This window comes from Magnolia sinica, chromosome 12, assembly GCF_029962835.1.
Source record: "Magnolia sinica isolate HGM2019 chromosome 12, MsV1, whole genome shotgun sequence".
Taxonomy (NCBI): Eukaryota; Viridiplantae; Streptophyta; class Magnoliopsida; order Magnoliales; family Magnoliaceae; genus Magnolia; species Magnolia sinica.
Genome location: NC_080584.1, coordinates 59,530,023 through 59,541,632, shown reverse-complemented (window position 1 = coordinate 59,541,632; position 11,610 = coordinate 59,530,023). Strand labels below are relative to the sequence as shown.

At 38.2% G+C, this 11,610-nt stretch overlaps 1 long non-coding RNA gene across 1 annotated transcript; it reads left to right on the top strand.

Moving 5' to 3' along the window:
* Positions 1-201: 201 nt before the first annotated feature.
* On the top strand, positions 202-2,120 carry LOC131221446 (uncharacterized). Its single transcript, XR_009159278.1, has 3 exons — positions 202-292; positions 606-677; positions 1,740-2,120. It is a non-coding gene; the product is annotated as an uncharacterized LOC131221446 (long non-coding RNA).
* The last annotated feature ends 9,490 nt before the right edge of the window (positions 2,121-11,610 follow it).

Sequence of the window (11,610 nt, the reverse complement as noted above, 5' to 3'; positions counted from 1 at the left end):
CACTAGTAGTTGTTGTTGTTTCATCATCATAATTACAATCATCATCTAAGCCCCTCTCAGCAATTTCAGGTTGGCTTTTTTATAAAAGTTGTGCTGCCATGTTGGGATATGAATATGCTGCTCAAATTTACTAAAACTTTTCCTTTGTGGCTGTCATGAATGTTTTGATGGGTGGCTTCCAGTGTTACTATGACACTTCCAAGGACTGGAGCCTGGAGCTGTTGATGTGTTTCTTGATTTCATTTGCTACTTAGGTGGTCCTCTACCTGACGAACTGCTCACCCAAGTTAAGGTTAGGCATCATCCCACATGATGTCAAATTCCATTTCTTTTAGCCTTTCGGTTCCTCCAATTCATGAAGCTGGTTCTGCATTTCTATGTATTTTTTTCTTCTATCTTTGAAGTCAAGGTTTATGTTTTATTTTGTTGATATAATTTAGAAAATTTTCTGCATCAGTATGCAATCATTCTTCAAAGCATTTTCTTTTATCAGATGTTATCAGTTGTTCTTTATCTTTATTCAATTTATCTAGTGCTATTCAATTTTTGCTCATGCCTCATCTGGAAATAAGTTTTTTCTAATGGAGTTATTTTGTTATAACCAGGGAGTTCATGTTTCAGAGGACTTTGTTGCTGAGCAATTGAGGTCCATGCTTTCTGATATGTAGGTTGATGTGGTAAGTGACAAGCACTCAAAAGCAATTATGATTAGATGGCACTTAAAGCTACTTCCCATATCCAATACCATATTATCTTTGTTGGATTTATCTCAATGCAATCCCGCAATCCCACCTTTGCTCTGCAACTATCAACACATCATACTTGTAATTTATTTTTTTTTAAATATTGGTTTTGGCATCTCATGCAGATCTACAGATCTAAAATGATTTTAAAATCTTAAAGTTGTTTGTTATATACAATTTACTTTAAATAGTGCCAGCTGAGCAACATAGTAGAACAACTTGTAAATTGAACTGCAGATAAAATCTTTAAGTTGTTTGTTATATACAAACAACTTTAAAATAGTGCCAGCTGAGCAACATAGTAGAACAACGTTATTTATTATTATTATTATTTTTTATTTTTTTCTTTTTTGCAATTTTGAGAGCTATCTCTGCAGATAAGCAACTGTATCATAATTCGGGTAGAAACATACGGTATCTGGTTCTATTTGTGGAACATGCATCTTTAAACTGGGTTTGTTTAAACCATACCCACAATCTATAAGGTATACAGCTTTTCAGGAAAGATGCAGTTTTAGTAGTATAAAATTCTAGATATTCTCGTTTCTTTTTCATAGAGGAGCTTTAGAGAAATTTGTTGTTACCAACTTAGAAATAGATAGCAGAGACAGATTATCCTTCTCATCTCCAGGTCAATTTGTTTCTCAAATCATAAGCTACTTCAATGTTTGATAAGGATCCTTATGTGATGGTTTTATTAAGAAAACATAATTCACTTGCAGCTGAAACATTTATATGCAGAGGGTAAATTAGAATCCCTCATCAGGTACCTGTAGTATTCAAGCATTTAAACTTGACCTTTTTCAGTGATGGATGGTGCAGTCATTTGCAAAATTATCTGTGTTGATTGTTTATTTTTCGTTTCCAATCAGTTACTTTCAGAATGAAGAATTTTAGGTAAATCTTTAGCTATACAAGATGTTTTATCTATGACTTCTTTCCAACTGCATAACTACAATGGATCTCATTTCTGAATTATTTCCTTTTTTGTTTTAGGTTGCAGTCAAACACGACATTGAGCATGCAACAAGAAAATAGATTGAAGCAGATGGGTGCGACAGTGAGGAACATTTGTTTGTAACTAGAAAGACTGAAGATGAATGAGCAGAAAGAAATGTTAGCAAAGATTGCGGTGGGGAAATGCCTATAGAGCAGTTATCTGATCTGCTCTCAAGATCTGCAGCACAAGGCAGCTCTCAAACTTGCGTGGACAGCAACAGGAAGCAGAACTTTGCATAGTGTTATTCATGTCTATTTTGTTGGTTTAAATAGACGGTTAACTATTTGTTGGTACTGTGTTTTTATGCTTAGTGTTATTTGGGCCTGTAGTATTTTGAAATTTTTAAATAGACAGTTAACTGCTTTGTTGGTATTGTATTTTTATGATTGTTTTTAAACAAATATTTAAAAATAAAATTAAACATTTTTAACCGCAGTTTGTAAATGAAGCTAAATCTAAATTTTAGCCTCGGTTTTGCTTCAGTTATCCAAACCGAGGCCGCAACCCCTGCGGCTAAAGGCTTTAGCCTCAGTTGTTGAGAACCGAAAATAAAAATAGATTTAGCTTCAGTTGAAGGCAACTGAGGTTAAAATTTGGATTTAGCCTCATTTTTAGATAATTGAAGTCAGAAAAGCAAGTTTAGCTTCAATTGAAGAACTGAGGCTATAAAATCTTTTTAGCCTTGGTTTCTAAAACTAGGGCTAAAGGCTTTAGCCATAGGGTTGCAGCCTCAGTTTGGGTAATTGAGGCAAAATCGAGGCTAAAGGTTTTAGCCTTGGTTTTTAACCTTTTTAACCACGGTTTTAGACTGAGGCTAAAGGCCTCTTTTGTTGTAGTGATCCCAAGTCAGCGAACCTCAGGTCTGCATGTCCTAGGTCGGCGCATCCCAGGTCAGCGTACCTCAGGTCGGCGTAACCCGCCATCTATTGGATCTGACCTGATCTCAAGCGCGTTCGCCCAAGATCTTAGCCGAAATTCTTGGAAGCCCACTGTCCGCCTAAGATTTCAGCTAGGAATCTAGGGCGATCTTTATGACTTATAGTAGGATCAGAATCTTACTACGAAATATCCTGCTAAATCGAGAGATTCCTCTTACATCACTACCTCTCCTCAAATATAAATAGGAGCACCTCTGATGGTGAAAGGTACGTATAATTCTAAGCTTAAAACCTTGCTCTCGACATTCATTAGCTTGACTTTGACATTGGAGGGTCCCCTGCTTTAGCTAGGGTCCCCTTTGTCTGTTCCTTGTGCAAGCATTCGAAGGTTCAGGGAAGACTAACTAGATTTCTATACCATTAAATAAGTTACTTTTTCCACTTATAACAGTAGATAAGTAATTTATTTGAAACAGGTAAGTTTGGTTTATGGAGAATTACAAGTAGTTCTTTTATTTAAAAGTACCTAATGACTTTAGTTTAACAAGTAGAAATTAAGATAAGCTATTTAAGGCATACATAGCTTATCTTAAATAACTTTCCTTCCAAATACTTCTTTAATCTGTTCCATAAGAGAAATCTATGAGAAACAAAGAAATATAATTACTATTTAATGATGATTTCTCAAAATAATATTGAGAAACAGATTATATCTTCCAAGGGATTTTATTTAGGTGGCATGTTTAATTTGTAAGTGAAAATTTTTAATTCATCTCACAAAAGTTATTTTGAATTTTTTGTTTGAGTATTATAAAAGTAAAAATAGTTTACTTTACAAATCAAATAGTTGAAAATACCGTGTCAAAGAAAATATGTTTTTTTTAAAGACACTTGCCACTCTCCTTTACATACAAATGTGGTAGGCATGTGCTAGATATAAGCAATTCATTTTTCTTGGGTATTTTATAATTGACAAAATCATAGCTTTGCATGAACAATAGATGTAGAAATTTGTGGACAAAAAGGATTTTGTGATTGGATGCTGTCCACTGGTCTACACAATTGATAAGATTATCTTTAAAAATCTTACAAAATGGAAGATCCTAGCCATTAGATCCGTGCCCAACAAACTGATTGTGGTGAATAAAAAAACAGGGACATGGATTGGATACTGAGAAAATTCTGTGGACCCACCATGATATGTGTCTTATCAATGCTGTTTATATGTTTTATCAAATCATCTTAGAGCAGTTCCAAAGTTGAAGCATATCCAAAATTCAATCTACTCATAAAGTAATACAAACATGGACGAAGGAAAGCACAACAATCAGCTTGATCCAGAACATTTGTGGCCCCTACGTGTGTGTAGGGAAATGCTCACCAGCGCACCAGTTTGCAGGAACTGGTGCCAACTTTTTTGAGAACCCATCACATGTGATGTGGATCCAAAATCTGAACGGTCCATGTGAAGCAGCACCTCATGAAACCCCCTGGGCCCAAGTTTTACTTTAATCCAAAACTTTGGTGGGCCATGAAAAATGAAAACAGTTTCCTCCTTTGATTTGCATTTCTCTTTTTTATGGCCCACCATAATTTTAGATCATGGTGAAAATTTGTCTCTTGAGGTTTCATGGGGTTCCGCATCACATGGACCGTTCAGATTAGACACCCATGACATGTGTGCAAAGGTGCGCACAGTGCATAGGTGAGTATGACTCTCTCTCTCTCTCTCTCTCTCTCTCTCTCTCTCTCTCTCTCTCTCTCTCTCTCTCTATATATATATATATATATATATATATATATAATTTCTACGATATCCTGTAATGTGGCCCACTTGAGCTGTGGAAATGCTTCAATTTTAAGCTCATCCCACAAAATGAGCTGAAAAAATGAATGGTCGGTTCGATAAGATACATAATGGTGGGGCTCATAGAGCTCAGTATGCTATACTGAGTCAGTACGCAGTCGGTATTCAAAGAACACAGCGTTCGGGACAGATGTACACTGAGTTGAGCCGGCCTCAGCTCGACTTGACTCGGCTTGGCTCGGCTTGGTCCTCGAGCTTGACTGGCCAGCTTGGCTCGGTTTGGTCAGTAGCTCGAGCTAGTTCGAGCCAAGATCGAGCCGAGTTCGTCTATGCAGTATTTTCACAAACACATGGACTACACCTTCAAAACCTCACTGTATGTAAAACAATAGCATGGTCTTACAGGTATTTCATCAAACACCTTCTAAGCAACATAAAAATCAAGAAAAAAATAGTATTTGTTTTATATACATACCTTCCTTGCCCCAACCACACTTCATTGAGTCATTTCATCGAACACTTGGTGAGCAACATCAATATCAAAGTAACTCAGTTACTGAACTGGTTCGTTCCAAGTTAAATTCGAGTTGGGTTCGATCCGAGTCGAGTCGAGCTAGGGCCAGCTCGAACTCGGCTCGAACTCATTTTTGAGCTAAAAAAATCAACTCGAGCGAGTTAACTGAGCTAGCTCGGTTCGTGTAAACCCTTGGCGTTTGGTGACTTAGATCTAACAATTTGAAATATTCTTGCTGCATTCCCAATCCATGTAGGACGCATGATCAATGGTCTGGACCACTGAACCTGGGCACCGCATGCATGGAATCCTGACCATAAAAATCTTTACATTTGCTACGATTGAGTAGGCTAAAATAATAAATAATAATAATAAAACGAGTTGGAACTGAGTCAACTCATTGAGAAGTTGGGACAAATTTGCCATATACATGGGATGAAAGGTTACATCCGTCCTAGAGAATATAAATAAGAGCGTAAATGCCGTTGAATCTTCCGTACGCGGTTTTGTGAGGTAGGACGTTAAGTACAACACGTTTGGAAAAAAGGCAAAAATAAATAAAAAATGTCATACCAATCGGGAGCGAATTAGGTGAGACCCTTGTTCATGTCTGTGGGGTTCACTGTGATGTATGTATCTGACTACATCATTCCGTTTATCCGTATTGAAAGCTTTCATTTTAAAGGCATGATTCAAAAAATTAATCAGATTCAAATCTCAGGTGGTCTATAATAAAAAAAAACAATGGTAATCGACCAACAGAGACTCCATCCCAGGGAAAAACCAACTCGTCAGCAGAGGGCTGCCGACGGACACGTGGCACTGTTCTCCCACTACTCAGGATTTCTATCAGAATTTGCATGGAAATGATCTGCCAGGTGTTCATTTGCCAATGGCACATTCTCCTCTCCGTCCAACAGGTAGAAGCGGCAGAAGGAATCGCGTAGAAGTTTTTCAGTTTTTTTTTTTTTTTTTTACTTCGTTCTCTAACCATGAGAGAGTTCTGCTACTTAGGATCCGTTTCAATAATTATATCTAAGCTTGGGTTTTACCTTATTCCTAGATAAGTTGTCCAAGTCAGCAAAGCCAACCATTTCATGTCAAGAGTAGAGTTAGGATTAGGGACGTCCAATTATCCCTTTCTTAATATAAGGAAATAGTATTTGACTTCTCTTTTTTCTTTTTCACATCTCTATTAAGATCAGAATGCAATCCATTCCGCACATTCCTTTACAGGCTTTGTGAAGGCCTGCCTGTTCAAATTGCCGGGTGCTGACCTATTTACAACGGGTCCCTCATTTTGGACTGTTTATTTTGACTTAGCAGATTACTAAAGTATATTTCTAAGTAACACCCAAATCCATAGCTCAACTGACAGACTGAGTGGAGATACCTTGTTTCAACACCTGGGGTCTTGGTATTGTAACATGGAGTGCATGTACTGACATGGGTGTGTACTAATAAGCTAAACCCCCAAAAAAAAAAAAAGAAAGAGAGAGTATATTTCTAAGTACTTTCCTATTAGCCATGATAGATCCTTGAGTATCAAATAAGCTCCAAAATGGAAAAAAAAATTTCCCTATAAAATGTTTAAATAATTATGAGTACCCGTCACATTAATGGGACGCATGAGTGCATATTTCAGACTGGATATGAGTAATGTGAGTTTGTCAAATGCTCGACAAGCCACTACATTAGCGGCGCATAAACAATGTTCATCAACCAAGTTTGTTTAGTGACCCTTTTGTGGGTATGCATGTGGCTATCCTTGCATGTGACTTGAATCTGGCCCATTGCCACTCCTGAGAATTTAACCTTATTGGCTGACTGATTGGGTGATTGGATCATTTGTGTGGTCGGTACAGACAAATGGATGCTTCATATCACCCATAAAATACAACCACATGAGGAGAACAGATCAGGAGCCATTGACAGAAAATGTCCTCCGATCAAGTGGGTCCCACAACAAATTTCATGGTATATACCTTTCACACAGTTTTGTATTCTTTAGGCACAATTTCAGTAATGATATAAAGGAATAATTGAAAATTCAGAAAGCCTTTTCAGGTGAAGATGCCAATATCAAGATAGCACATTTATTGCTACTGTTGCTTATATATATATATATATATATATATGGCTCTCAGTCAACGGACAGAAGGAAAAAACATAGTGTTGTACATACACATAAAGTGCATCCAGAGTACTCGGTCCTAGGTATCCTCTCTAAGTTGACTTGTCCGAGTCACATGGCTCGGCAAGTTTTAGGGCCAGTCGGGTTTTGAGTTTTTAAATTAAAGAGTATTGTTGTGGCCATTTATGTAAGTGATTGACCCTCTTATTTCAGACATATCCCCTCCTCTCCGCACCTAATCCGCTCCCTCTCTCTCTCTCTCTCTCTCTCTCTCTCTCTCTCTCTCTCTCTCTCTCTCTCTCAGATCATTTGGCCTATTTGGATGACAGATCCAGGCCGTTTATCATGTTGGCCCAACTTGGCCTGTTCTATGGTTTAAAATTAGGAAAAACCTTTCATCAGGTGGGCCATAAGTTTGTTTTTAGATTGAAAAAAAACGCCTATCATTGAAAATTTTTTAAAGGTCACAGAAGTTAATAGATCAAGCTGATATTTTGTGCTTTCCCATAATCTAAGCCCGTATGACCTTATGAACAGGTTGGATGCCAAATAAACATCATGATGCGCCCTAGGAAGGTTTTAACAGTGGGCAACATTGTCCTCATTGCTTCCCGAGGTGTTGTCCACTTGAGCTTTGGATCTATGTCATCTTTGGTCTCATGCTATAAAATGATTTGAGAAGTATCTAACACATCATGGTGCATCCACGTAACTTTGCCATGTCAACACAATATCAAACTCAGAGATATGTTCTATGCTAGGCAATCCAAGATGTGGTGGATTAATGCAAAGTTATTTTTAAAAGGTAGCTAGGATGTAAATACCTATCAATGAGGTGGTATTTTGAAAATACCTATCAATGCGGTGGGTCCTGATACTGCTTTCAAGGTCTTTTTACCTACTCAACCTCTCAATCATAGCTTATGCATAAAGATATACTGCATTGGTAACATGGGCACAACTAACATCAGAACATGGATTGGATGTCCCACGTGTGCCGGATTGGAATGTGGAAGTGAGCTTGTGAGCTTGTCAAAACAATGTTGATTGATTTCTCTATATTCAATAGAATGTACATATCGGATAGTTGGAGGGAGGGAGGGACCAATGATTCCATTGCTACGCCGTTACAACTGACCAATGACTCCATTGCTACGCCGTTACAACTGTTTTCCATCATCTGATTCTTCTAGACAGTCATTCTCAAAGCTTACCGGTTAATTGAGGAAGAAAAATATATGAAATTTCAGAAACTGCTATGATATCAAACTCCATCTATGAGCAAGAAAAGAACAATATGCCTATGTTTTCTCAAGAATGAATAACATAACCACTTATTATAGTGAAATGGAAGACATGTAATGAAACAAATCATTCCCATTGAAATATTAGCCCCAAACCACCAAATCTAAAGCTGCTTTCTTGAAAAGAAAGAACCTATAAGTGTATTCTATAACCACATCACTAGTGTCCTTTGTTAGTACCAAAAAGGAAACCAATAACGATTTGGGGTGGTAAAGGCAGATAAACCGAAGTTCTCCTAACAGGGTTTATGCTTTTCAGGCCAACCCAAATGCTAATCTGATAGAAAGGAGAACATTCCTGTTAAACTATCTGCCTTAACGCAGGTTTGAGGTCCATCCAGACACTCCCTTAACCATGGTTCAAATTTCAAAACATCACTGACAGGGACTCAGATTCTGTAGTGGGTGCTGGAAAATGCTCTGTGGGTTCCACTATGATGTATGTCTTTTATCCACCTTGATATTGGTCAGTACTGGAAAAAGGATTGGATCAAGCTGATACTTGTGCTTTCCCTTCATCCAGCTGTGTGTGAACTAATCAACAGGTTGGATGGCAAATAAATATTAAACTGGGCCCTAGAAAGTTTTTAATGATGGACGTTCAATCAACGTTGTTTCCTATGGCAATGAGATGTCAAAATGGATGGACGGAGTGGATAAAAGACATACATCATGGTGGGGCCACATCTTTTTCCAGCACTGACCAGTACAAAGGTGGGTACCGGAGGGGTCACTGCCGAATCCAAGTCCCACTAGAGGAAGGTTTGGATGGGAATGAATATATTACTTATAAAAAAGAGAGTAAAAAACAGTTTTCAGACTTACATGAGAGGAGGCTCCCTGTATAAGCATGTACTGTATATACACCGCATTTAACTTCGATAGAATCAAATTGCCTCCATCTTTTGCAAACGAGATTATAAGATAGAAATTTCCCATTGTCTGTCGCGAACAAAATGTCATTCTTTCGAACAGCCAAGGAATCAATTGTGAATGGCCACAATCGAACAAAGCTCCATTTTTTGGTCCATGATGATTTCCTGCAGTCCTCTAAGATCCATACTTCCACCCAAAAACCATTGAAAACAACAAATACTGCCAGACTCCCTCTCCACTCATCCAGAAAAATTACAGCATTAACAATGGGCTCGGGAAGCTGAGTAAATCAAACATTTTCCTTTTCCTCCTTTATATAAACTGAGATGATGGCATCTGAACCATTGTACCAATGAAATGCCCCATTTGCAAATGCATACACATGGGAATCGATGCCATACGGAACACTACTTGTGCTACCAAGAACTTGTTTTTTATGAATATATCTCACAATCGTAAAGATGGTCGACATCATTGACCTGAATGTTTTCAAATATCTGGCACACCACATATTCATCGCTTTCCTGACCAATGCCAAATCCGATTCGAGGTTGTCGACCATCCTTTGAGAGTGTTATTGTTTGCCCAGTAGCAGAATTACAAATATGCACATCATCTGAAGAAAGATCATTCAAACAGACCCAGCCACAAGTAGAACCTACAAAAGTTGCAAATTTGAGTTTCTTACAGACTAGAAGAGGGATGTTCGTTATCTTGCACTCACTTTCCCCATCATCCTCTAAGAAATACAGCTCAAAATTCTCTTTGTTCCTAACACCAATCCTAAAACTAATGAGATAATTGGGGTTATCTATGGAATGGCTCAGATGCATATAGATGAAATGACGATCGCGTATCAAGCTGTCCCAAGATCAGCAAACTATCTTGCACTTCAGAAGGGACTTCAGGGGAAGCCTTGAGAGGATTTTCAATGATTTCATCTGAGAGATAGAAATCAGTATCACTCATTCTTAATCTGCTCCCCATTTCTCAATTTCCTCTTCCGAGAAAACTCAGCTCACAATTACAGTCGCTTTAGAATGGGATGAAGGAGTGAACTCTAGCTAACACTGCAAGAGAAATTTAAGTTGAGAGTTTGTCAATACTAATACCAATGAAAAAAGATTGTATATCTAATGATTCACTTGTCAAACTTAGATTCATCGGCATTAAAAAAAAAAATGAATGCAATTCATTGGATGGCAACTTTGAGTCTATTGGGATGGAAGGGAATATATTTTATAGTGCTCGCTCTGAACAAGTCTGTCCATCATCCTGTACAGGTGGATCCCGCCTCTTGGTCATCAAGATCGTTGATCTGGTTGCCCTGACCATTTACGAGGAGGGAGCTTAGTTCTGTCACAGGTAGGGCCCACCTCTTAATGTGAAGACCATTGATCTAGTTTGGCCTTACCATTGACGAGGGGGGAGCTTAGTTCTGTCTGGCATCCTGTATAGGTGGGGCCCATTTATTAGTGATCAAGATCATTGAAGGCCAACCATCCATAATAACAATGAGGAAATAAACAATGAACAGCCTGAATTACATGGGGTTTTCACTCAGACCAGTTTCCTAACAGGTGGAACCCACTTTTAGTGATCCAGACTGTTCATATGGTGAGCCCCTCTCCATTGAATGAATATTAATGAAAGAAAGTCCCCATTGGGAAATCTCAGCCACTTGACTTGCAGCCTGCATTGGACAGATGAAAAAGAAATTTGCAGTGGGAACATTTCCACAGATCAGGTGGACACAGCTACTCCCACCACACGAACGGTCTGTATTGCTTAAAGTTGGGCCCCTCCACCTTTATAATGTTGGCCTAAATTTGGGGCTGAGCATTACATATTTCTTTCTCCTCAAAGGTGAGAGAGAGAGAGAGCAGAAAAATACCCATGAAGTCATCAAGAAATGGTGAAAGATTTGACAAAAAGAAGGGGAAAAAGAAAGAATCAGAGCTGCTAAAAGAAGAGAATCCAATTCCCACAAATCCATGTAATAAAATGAGAAGAGAAAAGAGAATTACAAAGAATTTAAGAAGAAAGATAGTAAGATAGAATGAAGAAAGAGAAGAAATGAAGAAGAACTTCACGCCATTCGACAACTCCATGAATTACATGGTTTTTTTTTTTTCCCTCAGACCAGTTTTCCATACAACTGGAACCCACTTTCGGTGATCCAGATAGTAATGTGGTGGCCCCCTCCATGCAATGCATATTCTTGAAAAAAGATCCCCATCAGAAAACCTCAGCGACCCAATTCCCGCTTTGCAAAATGGATGGCTAAAAAACATTTGCAGTGGGAAAACTTCCACAAATTCTTAAACCATCCTCCATCAAGAAACGGTGAAAGA